At 44.4% G+C, this 12,500-nt stretch overlaps 2 protein-coding genes across 3 annotated transcripts in view; one reads left to right on the top strand and one right to left on the bottom strand.

The window, feature by feature from the left end:
* jade2 (jade family PHD finger 2) overlaps nt 1-12,500 on the top strand; it is a 166,840-nt gene that overhangs the window by 36,180 nt on the left and 118,160 nt on the right. The window lies entirely within an intron of this gene.
* skp1 (S-phase kinase-associated protein 1) overlaps nt 1-12,500 on the bottom strand; it is a 140,512-nt gene that overhangs the window by 87,495 nt on the left and 40,517 nt on the right. The window lies entirely within an intron of this gene.

Genomic DNA, 12,500 nt, shown 5'->3' with positions numbered 1-12,500 from the left:
CATCTTAAAAAAAACAACCAAAAAAACAAAAAAAAAACAATAATACATTGTTTACACTCACCTCTCAGAGGGCAGAGAAAATGAGGATGGATGAGGAAGCCTGGACGGCTTAGGTGGGCAGATAGAGTGAGATAAAAATGATTGGAGGGAATGACGGTTGTGAAGGCGAGGAGTGATACAGGGAGGGATAGACGGGTGAATAAATGGAGGGAGAAGTACAGAACATGAGGCGACGGAGTGATGGGTGAAGGACAGAGTGCAGGAAAAAGGGAGGACGGCAAAGCACGTGGACTAATGGACGATGAATAAATGAGTATAGATGACGGGTGGAGAAAACGATAAATAGATGAAAAATAACAAGATTTCATGTGACGGTTTTCTGATCGATTTTTACTGCCATTTCTAAGAACTGACGACGGACGGATTTGTTTTTTTTTTTTAACACGAGACGCCGTCGCAGCATCGCTGCGAGAAAACGCGCGATCGAAACGCGCTTTATCGCTCTTGTCATTTGTCCTCCTTTTTCCTCTGTTGCGAGTTATCAAGTCCAGCTGTTGATCATAAATACTCGTTGTTGACGTCTAACGCTCGAGTATAATTAAACGACACATTGTAATTATCTGCACAAAGCACTTCGGGCATAGTTTGTTTCGATTTATTCAAACGGTGCTGAGCTCTAAAAGCGCTGAAGGGGATGTTTCATAGATTTTGTGCGGCGGAGCGCGAACATTTGCGTAAACTGACGGCATCGGCCGGACAACTTCTTGGAAAAAATGTAAACGGTAATCAGACGGTGTGCATTTGGTCAGTGGAAGGGAAGTTTGGGCGCCCCTTGAGCGTTTGTTTTGTTTTTTCACGTATCATTTGTCTTCTTCGTGTGTTATTTCCAGTTGACCGTCACCAGTGTGTGTGTGTGTGTGTGTGTGTGTGTGTGTGTGTGTGTGTGCGCGTCTTGTATGAGTAAAGTGACCCACGTTTCCGCTCTCAGTGATGTGTGATGGTGTCATGGCAGAACATCAAAGGGCAGCTGGATACTGTACCTGGTGGGGTAGAATATCTACGGGGAGAGAAATGAGGTCGGCAAACAAGTACGGAGTGGAGGAAATAAATTGGGCGTCGAGTTAGAAAATCTGTCCGCGTTTACGTTAGAAAAGGCACGAATAAAAAGATCTGTCTCAGGTTTTTATTAACGACATTGAGGAGGAGGTTAAGGGACAGTATTAAGTTGAAAGTCATCCGCGCTGTGGAAGTGCTCGGAGCTAGGGCCGCGCGATTAATCATTAAAATTAGAGATGGAACATGATTTTCAAATATTTAAATAGTCGTTAAAATATATATATATAAAAAATTAAAAAAAATCAATTAGTATATGCGACTATTGTTCTTCCTTATTTCCCGTTTTTACAGGCGCGTGTTTGTAATTCGTTACTCCCGTCAGAAGGGGGCGGTAATGTACCTAAAAGCTGTCTACCAGTCGCCATTAAACAACAGGAGAAGAAGAGGTGGGTATCGGGCTACAGTCAATATATAGTCAAGTCGATTAATAATATAAAAGCTCAGTGAATTTCGAATAGTATTCCTGCTTAAAATGCCCATCCCTGATAAAAAAATAAATAAAAAATAAATGGCGATCTCGATTCACGCCACCGTACGATCTCGTTTCTAAATGCAGATTCTGACGCATTTTCACTCGGGACATAAGCTCTGTCAAAACAAGCGCTTCTGCTTTCTCCCTCGACCAATAGCAACGCGGCGTTACACCGTGTGATGCAGAGCAGCAGCGACCGACCGGCAGTAAGAAAAATACATGTTTTTATGTTCGGTATTGGCTTCATGAAGCTGCAGCATTTAAGCTAAAAACATTCAAGTTGAGATGCTACTTTTTGGAGGGTCATCTTCTGCATCAGGCAAATAAGGCACAAAACAATCTTATTTTGAAAAGCGAAATTCTCAATTCTCAGCAAAGAGATTGTGATTTTCATTTTATCCAGAATCATGCAGCCCTACTCGGAGCCTAATACACGATTACCGTTATTATGAGCGTAAAATACATGGAAATGGGTGTACAGCCAGGCGTGTACATGCACTGGAAATGACTGCAACCAGTGCCATTCAAACACAGTATTTGTATGACGACAAAAAAAAAGTCTGATAGTCTACCATTTGCATGCTTTCCATTAGTCTAATAAGCAATACTGAGGGAGTCCCAAACAGACACGGGTGTTGACGTCGACATGCCAGATGCACAATTACAATTCACCTCATGTCTTTCCACTCGTTCCCACTGATAACTGACGGTTCAGCAAACAAAACAAAAAATCAGATCATCAGCGCTAAATGTCAGGTTTGATGTCCGTCCCTCAGAATCAAAGAGTGGAAGCCTCGTGTTGCACCGACATTCAACAAAGAAACCGAGGAAAAAAACAACAACAAAAAAAAAACCAGCATGCGGTCCGTCCACCAGTCATGTTGTGGCTCCCACTTTTTTTTTTCTCAACGGCAGCAAAGTCTCTCATGAAATCCAAAATGTTCATGCTCATTTTTCTGAGTGTTATGAAAAGATTCACTTACTCGAGTAGAAGCAGATGAAACAGACCGATGGACAGAAAAAAAAAAAAAAAAAAAAGCAAAAGCGAAGTATCACGGTTGAGAATAAAATTACTCCTGGAACACACTGAACAATCACAGATTGATGAAATATTACTGCAAGTAGTCTGAGGGGAGTTTTCATTTTTTTTCTTTTTTAGAAACGGATCTGTTGATGTGTGGATGTTACTTTAAGTGACTCAGAAACCTCTTAGCAATGGCGTGGGCGTTAATATGAAGCCAGTTGAGAAATTGACGTGTTATTATAAGACTCTGTAGACCCACTCTTGTTCGCAAGTCACAGCGTTTATTTTGGCTGCACAGAACAAGACGGGTGGAGTGCACCGAGATTAACTTGAACTCTGCAGGCAGCAGTGAGGACCCAAATGCAGATACTTAAGGGAGAAGGAAGATGAAAATAAACCGTACTAAATCAATGCTTAAATAAAAAAAAGTCTCACATTCAGTCACAAGAAGGCAGTCTAAACCCAAAAGGGGGGGGAGGGGGGGGGAAGGCCAGCAGGTCAAAATCATAGACTGTATATAAAAGTGGACGTAGCCTCCGGGTCTGAAAAATGAGTGCCTTAAGCTGCAATACCATCGAGGGCCACTAGGGGTTGACTCCACAAAGCCACCGGCTCCATAGACTCCCATTAAACTTGTCTCATGGAATACAAAGTCAATACAAAAAAAAATTTTTTTTTTCCACTCGTCATTTTTTTTTTTTTTAATGTTTGCTAAAGTTGCTCCTCCGCATTAGTTTTCTGGCGGTCCACCTGAAAATAATCCCGTCATTAATTAGAAAAATAATTCTCAAAAAGCGGTGTTTTTGGGGGCGTGTCTGTTTGATTGACAGATCGAGACAGACCCACCGCTCGCTTCCTCCCCTTCTCGTCCAAATACGGTCACTTGCGACTCCAAATCGCCCGGGGGACGCGTGGAGTGACTGTAGTTGGGGGGGTGGGATGGGGGGGGGGACGACATAAAACAAACGCGACAGCCGTCGGGTGGCAGACAGACGAGCACCCATTTGGCACTCCTTATGGGGTAAAACAAGCTCCACATCTTTCAAATTTGAATTCAGACTTCTGGTCCTCCTATCTTTTTCTTGATGCTTGTTTTCTTTTGGCTTTCATTTAACGAACTTTGTTGTTCCCCGTTAGCGAATTCTGCGGCTAAAAATGCATGTCAACCGACTCGAGTTTGCAATTGAAGGCAGACATGCGAAACAGCATTAATCATGTAGTTGTTTTGGTTGTTTTCAGCCACGCATCTCTCAAAAACTAGGTCACATCTCCCCCCAGCTTTAACTTGCCATTTTACCAGATCTCCTGCCTGAGCCGCCATAACGAAGAACGATATTTGCATCGGACTCTGCGGGGGGAAATTGGCTTATCGCTTCTGCCTCTTAAGTCTCCTTCACTCTTTCTTGTCAGTGACCCAGTTTTTTTTTTTTTTAACCTTCATTGAAGGAAGGTTTTACTGATCACCCTCTCTCTATTCCTCTCGCAGAAGCACCTCGCTTCATATTCATGATTTTTAAAAAAATTTTTTTACACACATTCACACCTGGGAGCTGCGGAGTACAAGCACTGCCTCCACTGAGCAAATCCACTGGAGTGATTTGGGAGGTGGGGGCCTTCTATTTTTTTTTTTTTTCTCAAGCCAGTTAAAAGCTTGAGTCTTTTTATATATATATATATATATATATTTTTTTTTTTGTTTTTTTTTGTTGATTTTATACACTTTATTAATCCCCAAGGGGAAATTTCTTATATATATACATATATATATATGAAATTAGATTGTGGGTATTTTCTTCCCCCGTCATGCGTTTTAAAACGTTTTGAATCGATCAAATTTGATGCAGTCTAACAGTAATGATTTGCTTAATTCTCTCGCTGTTACATGATTTAGCACGTGCAAGCTGCCCAGTGCAGTTACCGTCTTTCACATATGGCTGTTTAGTAGCTCCGTTGAAGCAGTTTGGAGGTTAAATGTTTTGCCCAAGGACATTCGGGGAGAAGAGCTTTTCCCTGACCAGACTCCAGTCCAAGCAGTTTCTGGCTCCAAATCCTACTTACTTAACCTCTAAGCCACCGAATATACATATTTATAGATATTAATTTGTGGACGAGCCGCACAGATTTCTGCATTTATTTCCTTTTCCTGAGGATCTGTCTCTCTCTCTCTGACTCACTTCTTTGGATACGTGATCGTGAACTTGCGGGCAGAATTTCAGCTTGCTGGAGGCCAAAAATTACATCTGCTCAAACGGAGGAGTGCAGTGCAGTGCAGTCAGTCAGTCAGTCAGTCAGTCAAAGCCTTATTGAAGCGGGAACAAAGCTTAATTGCGTGACCTTTGAGTGAAGCCTTGGCAATCAGCCTGCCCTTGGCGTGGAGGGGAGCGCCGTCGCTCCACGCATCATTCAGGCCAGGGGCTTGTGATGAGGAGCCGGCGTTCGGAGCAATCTCAAAAGGACTTGTTCACTGTCTCGTCTCGCGCTAACGAGGGGCATAAATTGTAGGCTTGAGAGTCTTTTCAGAGCTCGGCACCACGAAGCTAGGCTAATAGCGGCGGATGTGACATTTCGGATCCAAGAGGGGGAGAGGGGACGATAGAAAAAGAGCAAGAGGAAATCCTTTTCACGCTCCTATCAAGTCCTTTGTGCGTTATTTGAAAAGTGCCGAGCCGGTGAAGGCTGTTGATGCGAGTGATTCACGGCAGCGAGAGATGTTTTCTGCATAATGACGGTGACTCCCTTCACTGTTGCTTTTACGCCTCTCTCATCCGGCCTGAGCTGATGCACTCTGCAGCGAGCGCGCTGAAAAGGTTTCTTCAGGCCCGTGCTCTCCGTGCCCCGCATGGTGCCTGCTCTGCAGAGCTCATACAAAGAGCGAGCTGCCATCTAAACCACGTCTGCTGCCACAAACGCAGGAAAAAGTTACCAAAAAAAAAAAAAATACATATATATATATATATATATATATATATATATATATATATTTTTTTTTTTTTTTTTTTTTTTAACGGCACCTCAGGGCTCAAATGTAAAAATCACGGGTGGATTATCAAAGAGTTTGCCTATACTGTATGTAACCATTTATGAAATGAGAAGGTGCTGCAAATGTTGTGTGATGTGTTTTGATCTCGGGCACCAGCGGGAGCAACAAATGGCGTTGCCTGAAAAGCAAAGTGTTTGCCCTGGAATGAAATCCAGGAAGTGATGATAAGATGTTTCACCGGTTAAAGGGCTGAATGGTTATTTCAGTGTATCAAGATAGAGAAGGGCATGTAATGAAAAATATCACGCGTGTTTACTGTACAAACACCCGGGCTGCGTGCTAATCCAGCCCTGATTATGTTCGCGGGCAGTTTATTGGCTGATAAGGGACAGTTTCTCAGCGCATATTTTTTTTTTTATCTTACTCTAAAGGTTCATCCCTTCCACGTCGATCTTTACTTTTATGACTGCGTTTAAAAACTCATTTTAGTTTCCCCATCTGCGAAAAAGACAGAAAATGAGAGTTGGAAACATGTCGATTTGTCAGACAGGAAGTGAAAAGCTGCTGATGGAAGAAACATCATCTTTTTCGTACTGTCCTTTTTCCTCTTGTCGTTCATATTCTCGATGACTCTCCTGCACTTTTGGAGAGATCGCAATGTCACTTCCTGTGTGATTTGCAATACTCGGCTCAGTTGGCATGAAGCCCCGCTGAGGAGAGGTGAGTCTTCTTGGCAGTGACGTTTTAAAACTTACTATTCTTGCTTTGGGATCTTCGATAGATGTTGTTTAATTTTTAGTAGGGCGTGTTATAATAACATGCCGGTTTACTGATCTGGAGCCTTTTTTTTGTTGCACGAGGTGCCTTTTGCAGCTCGATCCGTTATGTCGTGTCACGCCTTCGCTTTAACTTGAAGACCAACTCCATTTTTGTTCTTCGGTTTTGTGTTAGTAGTTCATTGTTGAAATATGATTATATTCCTACAAAAAGAGAAGATTTTGGTGGATGGGAAAACAAATTACACGAAAAATTTGGCAAAAATGCCCCCCAAAAATGTGTTTTATTGGATGTTTGCTGCTTTTTCTTTATACTCTACTGCAATAAAGTGAATATCTGGGAGTTCTCTTGTGTTTTTCTGGTCATTCGAGACGCTTGAAGACGTGACCGCAGACTGTGGGACACCGAGTTTAACATGGCTCACTGTTTTGGGTCATGTTATGGATTCTGATCCCATGGTGTGGGAAAAGCTTGTGTGTTTATGATGGCTGCATTCCTACGAGGGGAGGTCTTGCTTTTGTGCACCCCGGTGAACTGTCATGGTTTACTTGGACCCTTAATGGAACTGAGCCAGCATCAGCCACCTGCGCTTTCCTCACCGTGACATGTCCACTTATCTGCCATGAAAAAGGTCTGTTGCAGAGAAGCGCTGGGCATGCGGCACGAAGTGATAACGCAAAAATGCTGCACTGATTATTTTTCTTCTACGTTACGATTAGACTATCCGTCCTTGTTTCTATGGACACGACGCAGACTCGATAGGTGGATGATTTCACACCTGACCAGTTACATGAAGGATAAATAAAAAGGCTGTAATTTGTTGAAATCATTACATGCTCCCGGTGTTGAGGCAGATTCGTGACTCGGTGCATGTCAGAGAGTGTGTGCCTGAGTGTGTGTGTGTGTGTGTGTGTGTGTGTGTGTGTGTGTGTGTGTGTGTGTGCTTGCTAAAATCACTGAGTCACTGTACTAATGCACTGATCTCTCTTCCTTACATGCGCACGCACGCACACACACACACGCACACACACACACACACACACACTTTTCTCCTCTCTCGTTCTGCCACTCTCATCAACCCCTTTCTCTCCTTCTGTCTTTTTCTCACTCTTAATCACCCACTCAACACACACACACACACACACACACATACACTCTCTCTCTCACACACACACACACACACAGACACACACACACACACACACACACGCTCTTCTTTCTGAGTTCTGTGGACCTTCCAAACAGCCAATCATTAGAGCCCGTGCTGTGATGTGGCTGCTAAATTTATCCTCCTCTCTCTGTGAGTCGACATCTGCCATGACGCACTGTGGAGAGCCAGGTTCTCCTCTCCTCTCCTCTCCTCTCCTCTCCTCTCCTCTCCTCTCCTCTCCTCTCCTCTCCTCTCCTCTCCTCTCCTCTCCTCTCCTCTCCTCCCCTCTCCTCCCCTCTCACACCCTCTCCTCCTCTCCCTCTTCCTCTCCTCTCTTTCACTTGCGCTTCTTCATTTTGGATGATTGCTCCTCTTTACCTCTTTTCTTTCAGCAGGTCTACGTAGACGTGCACCCCGTTCCTTTCAGTCTGAAAAAAAAATAAATCTAAAGTTCAGTATAAATATTTTTTGAACCCATTTGAGGCTGAAGTCTGAGGTCACTGCACGCTGTTCTTGGCTCTGCTTCTGTATTACTTCTGTAAAGTACAGACTGACTATTATAATCCTTGTTCACCAGAATCTGCCACGGTGTGTGTGTGCAGTGCTTTCACATTTCGGTCAGTAGAGTCCCGGCTTCATCCTCTTGTCCTTTTGATTCATGAACAAGTTCTTACGCTGTTCTACACTTACGAAACCCCTCCATCAACCTGCTCTGCAGATTTGCAGATAAATATCCAATTTTAATAAAACAATAAATAAAAATTAAGCATTCTTCTTTTGTCTTCTGTTCAGAATTTAAAAAAAAAAAAAAAACTTTCATTTGAAGTTCGCATGGAAAGAAAAGAGGTTTGCATGAACGCAAGGTTTGAAGTTAGTTTAGAATTCTAGAATTAGACATTTGACTTTAAGTGGGAAGCGTGGACATATAAATGCATCTGTATTTCCATTTGAATCTCATTAGTCCGAATCAGTTTAAAGCTGTCCTCTAACGCTCTTTCATAATCCTGTATGATCAGCTCCAAACACAGAAGTATAGCTGCGCTGCCTCATTTAGTTGATTTGCTGATTCTATCTTCTTGTTTTGCACCTTATGGCCTGCAGATAATTGTCACTGTAGTACACGTACTCGAAGACATGAATGCCCTGCCAGAGTTCAGCAGTCTAATAATAACAGCGGGATGAGAAGTGAAGGGCATAGCATCCTCTTTCTCTTTCCATCGCTGCGCTCATCCTTTTCAAAGTTACACGTGAACAGGGCTGATTGTTTTTCAAGATAGCCAACGAGTCAAACGGCAGCGTGTTGTGTCAGCTGGCCTTTAAAACCACTTAAAGCACATTGTCACCGTGCTTCAAGGAAACTGGCTCGGCAACACCATAATAACAAGGTCTATTGTGTGGGTGGTGGCTGGATGTGCACCTGTGCAAGAGGGTGTGTGTGTGTGTGTGTGTGAGAGTACATTTGTGTTTGACCATGTATGCACCTTGACTACACCTGTGTTTAAGTTTGCGTGTCTTCACCTGTGCGGGTGTGTTTAGTCGCGTATCAGTGTGTTTGCGTCTGTGCCGACGTGAGAGTTTCTGCTTCGCTGTTAATGCGAACTTAGTGTGCGTGTATTCCTGTGTGTGTGTGTGTGTGTGTGTGTGTGTGTGTGTGTGTGTTTCCTGGTTTGAAATGTCAGCTTTCAACAGTCATCCTCTGTGGTTTCTGTTGTGTGCAGCTCAGGAGGAAGCAGACAGCGTTAATCTATCACTGCTCCGCAGATGGTCAGAGATACGAGTCAGTCCACAAAATAAGATTGACAGGCAAGAGTGCAACATGCAGCATACAAACGAGCCGAATCAGAGCTCGCTGAACCTCAGAGTATACACACGGTGAGGATTGTTCCTGAGAGTTTGCAGGTTTTTACTGTCCGGTCCACTTGAGAGAAATGTCTTGATGGATTTTTGTAACTTCTAAACTCTTGACTTATTTTTTTTCCCCCCTCTGGCTCAGTAAAGCTGCGTTACAGGTGTAAATGCTGTATAATATCCACTCGCGTTAACAGCGGCGGGCACTAATTTGTTTTCCCGAACAGTATCCGTGGCTGGGGGGAGTAGCGGTAACAGCAGTTATCGGTAGAAGCGCTACTTCTAGCTGAGAGCAAGTCGTAGAAATGGCGATCAAAAACGGGGGGAAAATACGGCTATTCGACTGTTTTAAAAAGCTGAGTTAAAAAAGAAAGACAAAAAAAAAAGACATAGACGGAGATATTTTGCGCTCGGGTCGATGATCGGGGACAAATTCGAGACGACCGAAAGCTGGAATGAAAACGGTGTCGCAGAGAATCCGGATACGCACGCAGAATTCAAGACTTTCAGTCGTTCGCTTTATGTTAACGTCAGCTTGTTTGGGCTAATGCAGCGACAGCGCGTGACATTTGGCGCTCATTGCCGTTCTGTGTTATTACCATCATCAGCAGTGACGGCGGGCAGCGGAAGAGGGAATTGGTTTGATTGCAGTGTTCCATGTGAAGCGTCTGTATGTCGCCTGACCAGCGTTTCACCACTTCTACTGATGGATCCATCGGCAGGACTTCTTAAACATGGCTCTTCCATTTATCCCTGTGGTTTTTGAGTGTGATTGTTAATGGCTGTCAGGCCTTCAGCCCCCCTATCGGTGCACGCGCACACACACACACGCTCACACACTCAATCCACAGCCGCTGCTCATGTCATCACTCCCAGATCTAGATTGGATTTAATGAGACCCATGCATGCTTACAGACCCGTAATTCAACAGAGCATACTGACCTACTGACTGACTGACAGGCTAGAAGAAAGTGTGTGTGTGTGTGTGTGTGTGTGCGTGTGTGCCTGTTCAAACCAAAGTGTTTTTTTTTTCCTGAGCACACTCGGGGGGGGGGGGGGGGACGTACGTACGTCCGAGCTGATGGCCTCTCGGTTATTTGTTTCTTTCCTTGAAATGAAAGGTCCAAATTTCCCAGGAGCAACACTTCAAACTGTGTCCCGCTCACGCGAAAGTCCTCCTTGAACCGGGCTCCGCCAAACTTCGGCCCCCCCGAACGGAAACGGTCGGCAACTCGGGCCGAGGCGTTCGCTCGGACACAACGTCTCGCGAACCCCCGCAGGTCGGCGGTTTACCGTCCCCGCGAGCTTCGGCCTTCCCTTCGTGCAGAGCGGCGGTACTTGACGCCGCCCTGTCGCTTTTACGCTCAGTGTTTGTTGAAAACGCAAACTATCTGTGAAATTGGGCACTTGCGGCACAAAATTCGCCATTACTTGCGGGGGTATTCGGTATCATAGCAACCAAAGCGCGTCATCGGTTTAAAAAAAAAAAAAACACAAAAATACGCTGCGCCTCCTGAGCGGGAACATTTTCAGAAGAGCGAGTGGCGTTTTGAGCTGGAAAAAAAAAACGCTTTGTTGGACAGATGCACAAACACTTTCTGTGTGTGTGTGTGTGTGTGTGTGTGTGTGTGTGTGTGTGTGTGTGTGTGTGTGTGTGTGTGTGTGTGTGTGTGTGTGTGTGTTTTTTTTTTTTTTCGTTGAGCAGCTGCCTCTAATCTCGCTCGGTTTCAGTGAAAGGGCATCGATCACCCCGCGCCGTACGATCGGATGTAGCTCACGATGCAAGCCGAAGCGATAATGGAACGGACGCCGTACTTGACTTTTTCAGCCTGGCAGCGGCACGACAACCTGTCACATCTGGAGAAATGACACGGCACAGGCTCTCCGCAGACAGAAACGAGATGATTCAGCTGTTGCCCAGTCCGTGTTTCTGAGAGAAAGTTATCACGGCGGGGAGTGGGGTGGGGGGAGTGGGGGTTGTCGTCGGATTCCCAAACTGAATGAAGCGGCTCTTCAGACGCGGCACAGAAAACGGGGGGTGGGGGGGGGCAGATGTTGGCGCCGTCTCTGGCGTGTCGATAATTTGCAGAGCGTAAATGAAGCTTTTTGCCTTTGAGCTCATCCCCTCTACACGTTTTTTTTTTTTTTTTTTTTTTTTTTGGGAGGGGGGGGGGGGTAATTAGATATTTTCACCTCGTCGCAGCCGGAAAATGAACAAAAATGTGTAAACAAATTTGACGATCAACCGGCTGAGATGGCCACCGGCAGCTGAACGCAACGGATGGCGGGGCGATGACGTATGATTTGAACGCACGCCAAAAGGGATTTTTCTGTCCCGTCTGTTGGTAATTTACTGTGTCGTTCTTTCTTTTGCACGGGTCGGGCATCCACTCAATATTTTCATGTGCAAATCGCGAGTTATGAAATTTTGGAAATGGCAAAATTCAATCACGTGTCCTCCGAGCAAAGTTATTACGGCTGATGGATGTGGAAAAAAAAAAAAAAAAAAAAAAGAATCTTTCTAGCAACAAATAAATTATGTGATGAATGAAAAAAAATAAAATAAATAAAAGCACTTTTTTTTTTTTTTTTTTTTTTTTTTTTTAGTAATTACTGACAAGAGTTTCCATTGCTGCTCCGGGCTCATTGCACAACAGTCTCTGGCCACCAAAAGCTGCCAGAAATGACATTTTGTACTCCCGTAGATAACTCTTCATTAGGTGCTCTGTTACAATACAGCCAAACGCACGTCTTTTGTGTTTTTGTCTTCGCATGAAATACAGCCGACGTTAACTGACTCTGCAGAAGATAAACAAGTTACACAAATCCAATCAGCGCTCGGAGGTCTGTTTTTCCATCCCCCCCCCCCCGCCGGATTTGTTTTGTGGCTCTGTGAAAGCAGTGGGAAACGCACCTCGTTTTTTTAATTTTTTTTTTTAAACATTTTGCCTAAAAGTTTTACGTTTATTAAATTTGAAGTTCGGAAGCGCCGACAGCTCGTCCTCCCTCTCCGTACCTGTCTGACTTTTCCCGCCCGTCTACCTGCTCGTCTAATTTTTTTTTTTAAATTTTTATCGTGCTCCTTTCTCCGTCTGTCGGCCTGTCATCCATCACTGAGGCCGGGCGACTCCCA

This window comes from Brachyistius frenatus, unplaced genomic scaffold, assembly GCF_029030835.1.
Source record: "Brachyistius frenatus isolate BFR_SWC_R1_liver_20210118 unplaced genomic scaffold, ASM2903083v1 Contig_5, whole genome shotgun sequence".
Lineage (NCBI taxonomy): Eukaryota > Metazoa > Chordata > Actinopteri > Embiotocidae > Brachyistius > Brachyistius frenatus.
The sequence above is the reverse complement of the archived record's forward strand: the minus strand, read 5'-3'. Positions and strand labels throughout refer to the sequence as shown.